This window comes from Bombina bombina, chromosome 1, assembly GCF_027579735.1.
Source record: "Bombina bombina isolate aBomBom1 chromosome 1, aBomBom1.pri, whole genome shotgun sequence".
NCBI lineage: Eukaryota > Metazoa > Chordata > Amphibia > Anura > Bombinatoridae > Bombina > Bombina bombina.
The window spans coordinates 73,424,522-73,437,740 of record NC_069499.1 but is presented as its reverse complement, the minus strand read 5'-3'; the positions used below and the strand labels follow the sequence as shown (position 1 = coordinate 73,437,740).

General features: G+C 37.8%; 1 protein-coding gene across 1 annotated transcript in view; it reads left to right on the top strand.

Annotated features, from left to right (window-relative positions):
• Positions 1-13,219, top strand: part of WDR25 (WD repeat domain 25) — a 689,023-nt gene that overhangs the window by 643,867 nt on the left and 31,937 nt on the right. The gene's annotated exons all lie outside the window — the stretch shown is intronic.

Genomic DNA, 13,219 nt, shown 5'->3' with positions numbered 1-13,219 from the left:
TTAACAGATTTTCACCACTAGAGGGTGTTAGTTCATGTGTTTCATATAGATAACACTGTCCCTCATGCACGTGAAGTTATCGGGAGCAGGCACTGATTGGCTAAAGTGCAAGTCTGTCAAAAGAACTGAAATAAAGGGGCAGTTTGCAGAGGCTTAGATACAAGATAATCACAGAGGTTAAAAGTATATAAATATAACTGTTGGTTATGCAAAACTGGGGAATGGGTAATAAAGGGATTATCTATCTTTTAAAACAATAACAATTCTGGTGTAGACTGTCCCTTTAAGGCTTTTACTTTTGTGCCTATAATATATACTTAATATAAAATAATATATATTTTGTGTTGGGTTATAATAATAATAATATGTTATAATAAAGTAGGCTTCCGTTCTTTTTTATTACATCTAGAAAAGCAAATGATTTCTTGTATGTGCTATTTCAGCTTTGGCACATCTATAAAATGAACTTCTTAAAAGAACAAAATAAAAGGGACATAATAACCATTTGCTAAATCACCTGAAATTGATGCAAGACAAGAAAATAGCTACTGAACATCTCTATGAAAAAAAGGAAGATATTTTACTTCAAAAAGTCTTTAGCTCACAATAGTAAGTGCTCAGTGAGTAGTTATCTTTCAGCTACTGTCATTTATATGTTGTAAAAAAAAAACAGCAGCCAATCAGTAAAGTTCCTTAAAGGGACAGTCTAGACCCAGTACTTATTCTTTATTACTTATTATTACATACCAGACAAGCATCTTGCTTGCAATGGGTTCACATCTATAAGCTAATAAGTACATGAAACTTTTAAATAATGATCCAGTTTACCAGTGCATGTTTAATATTTTTCAGTTAGCTATTTCAAATTGCGCATACACAAATCAGCATGTGCGAGTAGGAAACGTATCGTCATTGCAGATACCAAAATATAAATGCAGTAATTGGGTGGAGCTTGGCAACCATTTTTGGCTCCTAGCAAACAATGAATATGTAAATGTTTTATATACTTCTTACAAGCTTATAGATATCGGAACAGTTTCAGGATGCTTCTCTGGTATGTAACAATAAGTAATCAAAATTATGTATTGGATCTAGACTGTCCCTTTAAACTGAGTAGGGAAATAACATGACTGTGCATGCACATGCCAGATGCATGCTCCCTTGCAAGTCCTGGGACTAGCATTCTGATTCACTGCTTTAAGTCCTTTTACAATGGGATGTGGCTAGTGAGGACACTTTGAGGTAAAATATTTTCCTTTTTTACATAGAGATGTTCAGTTGATATTTCAAATCTGGAATCTATGGGAGTTCCAGTTCCAGGTGTGCAACAGAGTCAGGGATTTTATTCCAACCTCTTTATTGTTCCCAAGAAAGAAGGAACTTACAGACCTGTTCTGGACTTGAAAACTTTAAACACGTTTATCAGGGTTCCTTCTTTCAAGATGGAGACCATTCAGACTATTCTTACTCCTGTCCAAAAAGGGCAGTTCATGTCCTCTTTAGATCTGAAGGATGCTTATCTTTCTTTCATGTAAGTGGCAAGAGTCCATGAGCTAATGACGTATGGGATATACATTCCTACCTGGAGGGGGAAACGTTTCCCAAACCTCATAATGCCTATAAATACAACTCCCACCTCACTCATACAAACTTTGCCTTCGTTGGAGGATGGTGAAGCAAGTCGTGCTTGAATTCTTTTGTGAAAGGCGCTTTTAAGCATTTTGAAGCCCAGTTTCTCTCAAAGTACAGTGTTTGAGGGATGTGAAGGGAGTATTTGCCTAATGATGCCATGTTTTCACCTATGGGAAATCTATTCTAAGGCTCTCTGTCATGAGGATTCATCTGCCACCTCCCTTTACAGATAGACATTATACTCCTCTACCATTACCTCTGCTGATATGTTTCAGTACTGGTTTGGCTGTCTGCTATATGTGGATGGGTGTCTTCAGGTAAGTATATATCTTTATTTTCAGACACTCTCAGCTATGTTTGGCACTTTATATTTTTAAAGTTTTAAATATGTATTGTATATATTTGCCATGAGTCAGGTCTATGTTTATTTCCCTTTGCAGTCCAACAGTTTCAGCAGGGAAAATTATGTTTGGGAGAAATTTAGTAAACTTTTTTCTTTCCTGAGGTTCCAGCTAGTTGTAACTTCGGTCTTGTTTTTCCAAATTTTCGCGGGCAAATTAGGCTTGCGATGGCGCAAAATGCTTCTATTTATTGCATGATTTTTGGCGCGAAGGTTGCGTTGGTTGTGATGCGAGTCACATCATTTCTTGCATCTTTGTTGACGCATTTTTTTTTGCCGCAAAATAGCACTGGTTATGACATTACATTTTTCAAGATGTCTCAAACTGATCCTGCCTCTGATGTTACTGCAGAAACTATGCTGCCTGTACACAATTTCTACCAAAGCTAAGTGTGTATATTGTTTAATTAGCTGATTTTATTTCTTCAGCTCAAATATGTGGCACTTGTTATATTTTATTATTCATACTAATAATGTTTCTAAACATAGTACATATACATCTACTGTTTTACCTTCACAGTTTAATGTACATGATATTACTGTTGATATAAAGGATTATATTGCAAAAGATATGGAGAAGGCTATGACTGCTATTCCGCCTTCAAATTAACGTAAACGATCTCTCCTAACTTCTCATAAACCTTTGAAGTTTGTATTGATTGACAGCATACTGTAGTGTTTCTGCTGATGTGTTTTTTTCTGACTCAGAGGATCCTATTTTAGAGACTGATTTTGATAAATGTAACTTTCAATTGAATGTATTCATTCTTGATTAACAAAGTATTGTTTATTTTGAGTATTGAGGAATCTAGTCCTCTTGATAACAAGAATAGCAAATGTTTGAATTCTGTTTTTTTAAGCTTCTGCGGTAACTCTTGAAGTTTTTCTTATTCCAGATGCTATCTATCATTTGTTTAGTAAGGAAACTTAGTGCTTCTTTTTACCTTTCTTCTAGGTTTAAAAAGCTATATCCTTTACCTATGGCTAATTTAGTGTTTTTAGGTAAAAGTCCCTTAAGGTGGGGCTATTTCTTTCTACGTACTTCTATGCTTTGGAAGATATTTCTTCTTTTAAGGATCCTTTAGATAGGAAGTTTGTTTCCTATCTTAAGAGAAGCATATTTACATATTGGCCATATATTTTAACCTGCCATTTCTATGGCTAATGTTGCTGCTGTTTCAACTTTTTAACTGATAATAAATCTTTGTTTTTAGCCATTTTTACTAAAAAAGTTTTATGGCTTAAATCTCTGATATGGTGTTTAAATTTAGATTACTATCTTTATATTTTAGGATAGTTATTTTTAAAGGTTTTTCTATTGGATTTTATTATCTCCTCTATTACTGGGGGGAAGGGAGTCTTTTCTGCCCCAAGTTAAGAAATCTAAGGGTAATTTTTAAACTCTCAATTGTGTTTTTGTTCTCCTAAGGCCTCTGGCTCTGATTTTAGATTTTTTTTTCTGAATTTGAATACTTTTAAGCCTTATAATTAAACTAATTTCAGCCCCTAAGACTGAATGAAGGTGCAACCTTTTAACCAGTTCTACTGGTGGGGGGGGATTGAATTTATTTCAACACATTTGAACAGTTTCTGTTCAAATCAGTGGATTCAGAATATTGTTTTCTCAGGGGTATCGTATAGGTTTCAGAATAAAATCTTCCATGGAAAGATTATTTTCCATGTTATAACAAACCCTGTGAAAGCTCAGCTTTTTCTGAAATGTGTTTCAGATTTCGAGTTTTCAGGGGTGATAGTTCCAGTTCCTTTGCATTAACGGAGTTTGGGTTTCTATTCAAATTTATTCATTGTCCTAAAGAAAAAAAATTGTTCAGACGTAGAGGCCTATTTATCAAGCCGTCAACTGTGCTGCATTCACCGGCACCAATACGCTCGCCTAACATCGCAGCCGCGGACCTGAATATGCTCTCTATATTTATCAAAAAAGCTGTCAAAAAGCCGCGCACCAAGTATGGGGCGATGAGCAGCGGACTGTTGTTAACTAACAGTCATCGATCTCGCTGCTATTTGGCTTTTTCCCAACTTTATTTATATCCTGTCACTAAACACCACCACTATACTAAAATATTAAACTCCTATCCCGCCGCTCCTGGACTCCGCCGCAACTAAATAAAGTTATTAACCCACATCCTGCTGCTCCCGGAGCCCACCGCAACTCTAATAAAGTTATTAACCCCTATCCCTCTGCTCCCGGAGCCCACCGCAACTCATAAAGTTATTAAACCATATCCCTCCGCTCACGGAGCGCTCTGCAACTCTAGTAAAGTTATTAACCCCTATCCTGCCGCTCCTGGACCCAGCCGCAACTTTAATAAAGGTATTAACCCCTATCCCGCTGCAACTAAATACATTTATTAACCCCACTTACTAAACCTATTAACCCCGAAACCGCCAGCCCCCCCACATCGCCATAAACTAAATTAAGCTATTAACCCCTAAACCTAACAACCCGCTAACTTTACATTAAATATTAACTCATCCCTATCTTATAAAATAAATTTAAACTTACCTTTAGAATTAAAATAAACTATATTAAACTAATAATTAAACTACCCTAACTATTATACTAAAATTACATTAAACTAACAATTAAATTAACTATATTACATATTTAAACACCTAACCCTACTCAAATTATTTTAAATCTACTATTAAATATTACTAAGTTACAAAAAACTACCAAATAAGTTACACAAAATAAAAAACACTAACGCCTAGATTTAGAGTTCTGCGTTAGCCGTCCAAACCAGCATTAGGGGGTCCTAACGCTGCTTTTGGCCGCCCGCTGGTATTTAGAGTCAGTCAGCAAAGGGTCTAACGCTCACTTTCCAGCCGCGACTTTTCCATACCGCAGATCCCCTTACGTCAATTGCGTATCCCATCTTTTCAATGGGATCTTTCTAACGCTGGTATTTAGAGTCTTGGCTGAAGTGAGCGTTAGAACTCTAACGACAAGACTCCAGCCGCAGAAAAAAGCCAGGAGTTAAGAGCTTTCTGGGCTAACACCGGTTCATAAAGCTCTTAACTACTGTGCTCTAAAGTACACTAACACCCATAAACTACCTTTGCACCCCTAAACCAAGGCCCCCCACATCGCCGCCACTCTAATAAAAAAATGTAACCCCTAATCTCCCGACCACACACCACTGCAACCTACATTATCCCTATGTACCCCTAATCTGCTGCCCCTAACATCGCCGACCCCTATATTATATTTATTAACCCCCTTATCTGCCCCCTCCAACATCGCCGCTACCTACCTACACTTATTAACCCCTAATCTGCCGACCGGACCTCGCTGCTACTATAATAAATGTATTTACCCCTAAAGCTAAGTCTAACCCTAACACCCCCCTAAGTTAAATATAATTTTATTCTAACGAAATATATTAACTCTTATTAAATAAATTAATCCTATTTAAAGCTAAATACTTACCTGTAAAATAAACCCTAAAATAGCTACAATATAAATAATAATTATGTTGTAGCTATTTTAGGATTTATATTTATTTTACAGGCAACTTTGTATTTATTTTAACTAGGTACAATAGCTATTAAATAGTTAATAACTATTTAATAGCTACCTAGTTAAAATAATTACAACATTACCTGTAAAATAAATCCTAACCTAAGTTACAATTAAACCTAACACTACACTATCAATAAATTAATTAAATAAACTACCTACAATTATCTACAATTAAATCAACTAAACTAAATTACAAAAAAAAAACACACTAAATTACAAAAAAAACAACACTTAATTACAAAAAATAAAAAAAGATTACAAGAATTTTAAACTAATTACACCTACTCTAAGCCCCCTAAAAAAATAACAAAGCCCCCCAAAATAAAAAAATGCCCTACCCTATTCTAAAATAAAAAGTTTACAGCTCTTTTATCTTACCAGCCCTTAAAAGGGCCTTTTGCGGGGCATGTCCCAAAGAATTCTGCTCTTTTGCCTGTAAAAAAACATACAATACCCCCCCCAACATTACAACCCACCACCCACATACCCCTAATCTAACCCAAACCCCCCTTAAAAAAACCTAACACTAAGCCCCTGAAGATCTCCCTACCTTATCTTCACCACGCCGGGTATCACCGATCCGTCCAGAAGAGGCTCCGAAGTCTTCCTCCTATCTGGCAAGAAGAGGTCCAGAAGAGGCTCCGAAGTCTTCCTCCTATACGGCAAGAAGAGGACATTTTTTTTTCAGGGCAATGGGGAGCTTAGGTTTTTCTAGATAGGATTTTATTTGGGGGTTTTGGTTGTGTGGGTGGTGGGTTTTACTGTTGGGGGGTATTTGTATTTTTTTTTTTACAGGTAAAAGAGCTGCTTTCTTTGGGGCAATGCCCCGCAAAAAGTCCCTTTTAAGGGCCATTGGTAGTTTATTGTAGGCTAGGTTTTTTTATTTTGATAGGGCTATTAGATTAGGTGTAATTAGTTTAAATATTTGATCATTTATTTTTTATTTTGTGTAACAGTGTTTTTTATTTTGTGTAACTTAGTTGTTCGTTTTTTGTAACTTAGTAATATTTATTAGTAGATTTAAATAATTTGAGTAGGGTTAGGTGTTAAAATATGTAATATAGTTAATTTAATTGTTAGTTTAATGTAATTTTAGTATAATAGTTAGGGTAGGTTAATTAATAGTTTAATATAGTTTAATGTAATTTTTTGTATAATAGTTAGGCTAGTTTAATTAAAAGTTTAATATAGTTTATTTTAATTCTAAAGGTAAGTTTAAATTTATTATAAGATAGGGATGAGTTAATATTTAATGTAAAGTTAACGAGTTGTTAGGTTTAGGGGTTAATAGCTTAATTTAGTTTATGGCGATGTGGGGGGCTGGCGGTTTAGGGGTTAATAGGTTTAGTAAGTGGTAGGGATGTGGGAGGCCAGGGGTTTAGGGGTTAATACGTTTATTTAGTTGCGTGGGGGTCCGGGAGCGGTGGTATAGGGGTTAAAAACTTTATTTAGTTGCGGCGGGGTCTGGGAGTGGCGGAATAGGGGTTAATACTTTTAGCTAGTTGCGCTGGACTCTGGGAGCAGCGGGATAGGGGTTAATTTATGTATTTAGTTGCGGTGGGCTCCGGGAGCGGCGAGATAGGGGTTAATACCTTTATTTAGGTGGCGGCGGGGTCCGGGAGCGGCGGGATAGGGGTTAATAACTTTATTTAGGTGGCGGCGGGGTCCGTGAGCGGCGGGATAGGGGTTAATAACATTATGTAGGTGGCGGTGATGTCAGGGTGGCAGATTAGGGGTGTTTAGACTCGGGGTATATGTTAGGGTGTTAGGTGTAAACGTAACTTGTTTTCTACCATAGAAATCAATGGGGTATCTGGCAGCATCGAACATAAGCTTTCGCTGCTTTCAGACTCCCATTGATTCCTATGGCATCCGCGGCCTCCAGGGTGTCGGATTGAAAACCAGGTACGCTGGGCCGGCATAGTGGCGAGCGTACCTGTTAGAAGTTTGATAACTTGCAAAAGTTGTCAGATAGTGCCGAATTTGTATTCGGAACATCTGTAATGACGTAAGCATCAATCTGTGTCGGATTGAGACCAGAGGTTCGTATGTTACGTCCCAAATTTAAACTTTTGCCGGTCTGTAGGCTTTGATACATAGGGCGAATCAGACTCGCCACAAATACTCTGCGGAATTCCAGCGTATTTGCGGTTGACGGCTTGATAAATAGGCCTCTAATTCTGGATCTGAAATATTTATATCGTTTTGTAAGAGTCCCAACTTTCAAGATGGTGACTATAGGAACTATTCTGCCTTTCTGTTTAGCAAGGTTACTTCATGTCCACAATAGACTTACAGGACGCTTATTTTCAATTAATTCAGACTAGTATTGTTTTCTGAGATTCACTTTTCTAGATAAGCATAACCAATTTGTTGCTTGTCCTTTTGGGCTAGCGGCAGCTCAGAGATTTTTTTCTAAGATTCTTGGTGCCCTTCTCTCTGTGTTCAGAGAGCAGGGTATTGCGGTGTTTCCTTATTTGGATGATATTTGTTACTAGCTTTAATCTTTTCATTCAGCAGAATCTCACTTGATACAACTAGTGTGGTTTCTTCCAGACATGGTTGAAGGATCAATTTACAATAGTGTTTCTTGATTCCTTAGACAAGAGTCACCTTTTTAGGTTCCAGATAAATTTTAGTATCTATGGTTCTTTCTCTGATAGACTAGAGACAAATGAAGTTAATTTTAGTTTGTCTAAACCTTCAGTCTTTATTTTTTCCTTTAGTGGCTATATGCATGGAAGTTTTTGGTCTCATGACTGCAGCATCAGGTACGATCCTCTTAGCTCGTTTTTGTTTGGGGCCTCTATAGCTTTGCATGTTGCACCATAGGTGCAGGGATTATTTTCAGTTATCACAACTGGTATACTTAAATCCCAACACTTTTTTTCTCTCTGATTTGGTGATTGGACTATCACCTTATTGTTCAGGGGGCCTCATTTGTTCGTCCTACCTGGACTGTATTCTCAACAGAAGCAAGTTTTGCAGGTGGGGGAGCTGTCTGAGAGTCTCTGACAGCAATTGGGTTTGGAAACCTCAGGAGACGAGGTTACCAATCAATATTTTAGAACTTCATGCTATTTTCAGGGCTCTTCAGACGTGGCCTCTATTGAAGAGACAACTTTTACATTTCTTTTTTAAACAGACAATATCACAACAGTGGCATTTGTCAATCAAGGAGAGACTCACAGTCCTTCAGTTATGGAGGAAGTCTTTCGGATACTTTCTTGGTCGGAATCCAACTCTTGTCTAATTTTCTGCGATTCATATCTCAGGTATAGACAATTGGGAAGGAGATTATGACAGCCGTCAGACTTTATATCTGGGGGAGTGCTCTCCATTCAGATGTGTTTTTTTTTCATCTTGTTTAGATGTGGGGTCTTCCAGAAATAGATCTGATGGTCTCTCGTCTAAACAAGAAGCTTTCCAGATACCTTTTCAGGTCCAAGGATCCTCATGCGGATATGGTGGATGCTCTAGCAGTTTCTTAATTTTCACCATCCTGCTTCCTTTTTTCCGCCTCTGGTTCTTTTGCCAAGGGTGATCTTCAAGAACAATCTTATGTGTTTCTGATAGCACCAGCTTGGTCTCTCAGGTTTTGGTATGCTGACCTTGTCAGGGTGTCCAGTTGCCAGCCTTGGTTACTTCCTTTAAGGCCAGACCTTCTGTTTCAGGGGCTGTTTTTTTCATCAGGATCTCAAATCTCTAATTTTGAAGGCATGGAAATTGAATGCTTAAGTGTTTAGTCATAGAGGTTTCTCTGACTCCATTGTTAGCACTATGATATAGGCTCGAAAGTCTGTTTCTAGAAGAATTTATTTTCGGGTTTGGAAAACCTATATTTCATGATGTTCTACTCATGATTATTCTTGGCATTCTTTTAGAATTCCTAAGATTTTTCAGTTTTTTCAGGATGGTTTGGATAAATATTTTGTCTGTAAATTCTTTGAAAGGACACATTTCTGCTCTTTCTGTCTTATTTCATTGCTAAACTTCCGGATATTCACTGTTTTGTTCAGGCTTTGAATCATATTAAACCTGTTTTTAAATCTATTTCTCCTCCTTGGAGTCTCAATTTTGGTTTTGAAAATTTTACAGGCTCTTCCTTTTGAGTCTATGAATTTTCCGGACATTAAGTTACTTTCTTGGAATGTGTTTTTTTCTCTATCTCTTCTGCTTGAAGAGTTTCTGTATTGTCTGCTCACTCTTGTGAGTCTCTTTATCTCATTTTCCATCAAGATAAAGCTGTTTTGCAGACTTTATTTTAATTTTTGCCTAAAGTTGGGAATTCTAACAACATCAATAAGGAAATTGTTGTTCCTTTTTGTGTCCTAATTTTAAGAATACTCTTAAAGGCTCTTTACATTTTTTGAATGTGGTAAGAGCTTTGAAATATTATGTTGAGGCTGCTTAATATTTCAGAAAGACTTCTAGTCTATTTGTTATTTTTTCTGACTCTAGAAAAGCTCAGAAAGCCTCTGTTATTTCTCTGTCTTTTTGGTTGAGATTTTTAATTCACAAAGCATAGAAAATTACAGCTCATTCTACTAGATCTGTTTCCACTTCTTGGATTCTCAAGAATGAAGCTTCAGTTGATCAAATTTGCAAAGCAGCGAACTTGCATTCGTTTTCTAATTTTACCCTTTTTATGTGTTTGCTTCTTCGGAAGCAGCCTTTGGTGAAAAGGTTTTTCAGGCAGTTGTCTTGATTCTAATACTTTTGATTTGAGTTTTTTTGAAATGTTTAAGAAAACTTTATTATTTTTGGGATTCAATTTCTCAGCGAAAATAGCTGTTTTTATTTTATCCCTCCCTCTCTAGTGACTCGTGGACTTCCACATCTTGGGTATTATATCTCATACGTCACTAGCTCATGGACTCTTGCCACTTACATGAAAGAAAACATAATTTACGTAAGAACTTACCTGATAAACTTATTTATTTCATAGTGGCAAGAGTCCACAATTTTTGCTTTACCAAGTTAACAAGCAGTCAGGTGACTAGAAAAGATATTAATTTCACTGCGATCGAATCATACTTGCCAAGGTTCAATTTTACAGATCTCCGCTCGACTTTCGCCTGCCGCAATCATCTATGCACTATATTTCACTCATGAATACCATAGAAATCAATGGGCAATAAGATGCTACCTTTAAGTAAACACCTAAAAAAAGGTATATCATATCCAAGTTTTTTTAATATAATTTTGGATACTACAAGCGTCTGCTTACTCTTGTCTACTTTTATCTTAGAAATCAATATTTTTATGCTCATGTTCTTAGACGCAGTAGAAGAAGAATTTTTAAATACAGAACTAGGACAGACCCATAATACAACCAGAAAGAAGGCGTCTTAGGATACCCAGGGTTTTCCTTCTATGACTTGGTTTAAACCTCCTAAATGATAGTAATACATCAGAGATTCTTTCTAAACAGAGAAACTATAATTACAATGTATAATAAAATCAGCGACAGGGCTTAAAAATAAGAGTCAGGTGTTTAGAAATCTGCCTAATATAGACTGTACGCTTAATACATTTGATTATACTTGTTAGTAATGTATCCAAAGTTATCAACAGTGTGATGTAACTTTTATCAGAATTGACGCAAATGAAATAAAGGTAATTTCCTTCTAAATACAGGGAGAGTCCACAGTTGCATTCATTACTTGTGGGAATACAGAACCTGACCACCAGGAGGAGGTAAAGACACCCCAGCCAAAGGCATAAATACCTCCCCCACTTCCTCTATCCCCCAGTCATTCTTTTCCTTTCGTCACAGGAGGTTGGCAGAGAAGTGTCAAAAGTTTTCGGAGTAGTTCCTTATGGAGGGTAGTACTCTTCGAGATGGAACTTTAGTTTTAAGTAGTCTTGTCAGCCTCTCAGTGAGAGCATTGACGAAAGTTAGAGTCTCGAGATGCTACAATCTGTCAAACTTGAAGGACCATGTCACTGTTCCACGTCATATATTCCGGTAAGATAGTTTCATTACTTTATACGCATGTAAATGATAGAAGACAGGGTCACAGTGGGACTCCTTTACCTTTATGGAATCAAGGGTTAATATCTCCTGAGGGGGATTATGGAACAGTGGGACTTTTTAATCATATTTGTTATGTGATTTGACTGCTTATGTGTAAGAACGTTTGGGCTCCTAGGCTGATACGAAACATAAAGGTTATTTGCATTGGAGAGCTGCACAGTTTCTTTGTAATAAGATGGCGCACTTTTCCTTAGCAGGGCCAGATCCTGCATGAGCACCATGTGACTGGAAGTGGTCACTTTTTTTGCCCCATCTTCCGATTGCTGACCGGGTGTCTGCGGAGAGGAGCATCTTCTCTATCTGTCTGGGTCATAGGAGGTGGTGAGTGCCCCAGCCATTTGGGGTATAAGGTGCCAGTTGTTTTTACTTTTCTATAATTTGATATAGTAGAGTTATGGAGGATTCTGATATTTTAGAGGATTCCTCCGATACAGATTTTGATACCTGTGTATATTGTGAGGAGGCCCAGGTAATCCAGCCCTCTTAATTATGTTCCGTATGCTGCAATAGGGTGTTCTCATCAACCAATGTTGAGATGTTAGAGACCACTGAGCCATCCGCCTCTGAGGATTCTTCGTCCAGTGAGGTGTGTTCCCTAGATTCTGTACCTACATATGCAGTTGTCCCGGGTTCCGACCCTCCTTTGCCTGTAAGGGGTTTGTTTACACCAGAGGTTACTACTCAGTTCCGCATGGCCTTCTCTACGGCCTTAGCTATGTTACCTATCTCTGCTAAGCGTAAGCGAAGGGGTAATCCGAGCTCTCCTGCCCATGGACACTCTTGTAAAATAACGATTGTGTCATACCAGTCCTCTGGGGATGCGGTTCCCTCTGAGACTTCAGAGGGAGATCCTCCCGGGTCGGAGTCTGCATACTTGGGTCCTCCTACTGCGGAGGGCTTAGCATTTAGATTTAGATTGGCACGCCTGTGTTTACTCCTGAGTGAGGTTTTAGCAATGTTGGAGGTTCCTAGTACTGATCCGTCAGTTGCATCTCAGTCCTCTAAACCTGATAACGATCTTAACTAGACGAGGGAAGGACGGAATACTCTTCCTTTTCATCTTGTGTTACCTTTTTTTTTGTTTTATTAGAGCTCTGGGTTGTTATAGAAACTCTTCTTAGAAGGATGTTTCGTCACATGGGATTTTTTGGTACTATCGACTTTGATGTTCAAAATTGTTGGAGTTTTCCAATGGAAGCTTCTAGGTCTCTGGTCGGGGTCATGTTCCCTCGATTTTCTAGAGCTGAAGGTTAAGTCTCATCTGTTCTCTCCGGTGGGCGTCCCTAAATTTAAATAGTTTTTTCTTCTGGCACCTTTTTCACCCTGATATTTCTCCTACTGCTCCTTGTTCCCTCGGCAGAATGACTGGGGGATGGATGAAGTGGGGGAGTTAGTTATGCCTTTGGCTGGGGTGTCTTTGCCTCCTCCTGGTGGTCAGGTTCTGTATTCCCACAAGTAATGAATGCAGCTGTGGACTCTCCCTGTATCGAAGGAAAGGAAATTATCTTGTAAGTCATAATTTATGTTTTTTGATAAATAATGGCGGCGAACGATTGTTCGCTCACCGTGAGTACTGGCGGACATTCTTGTAGCAAGTGAA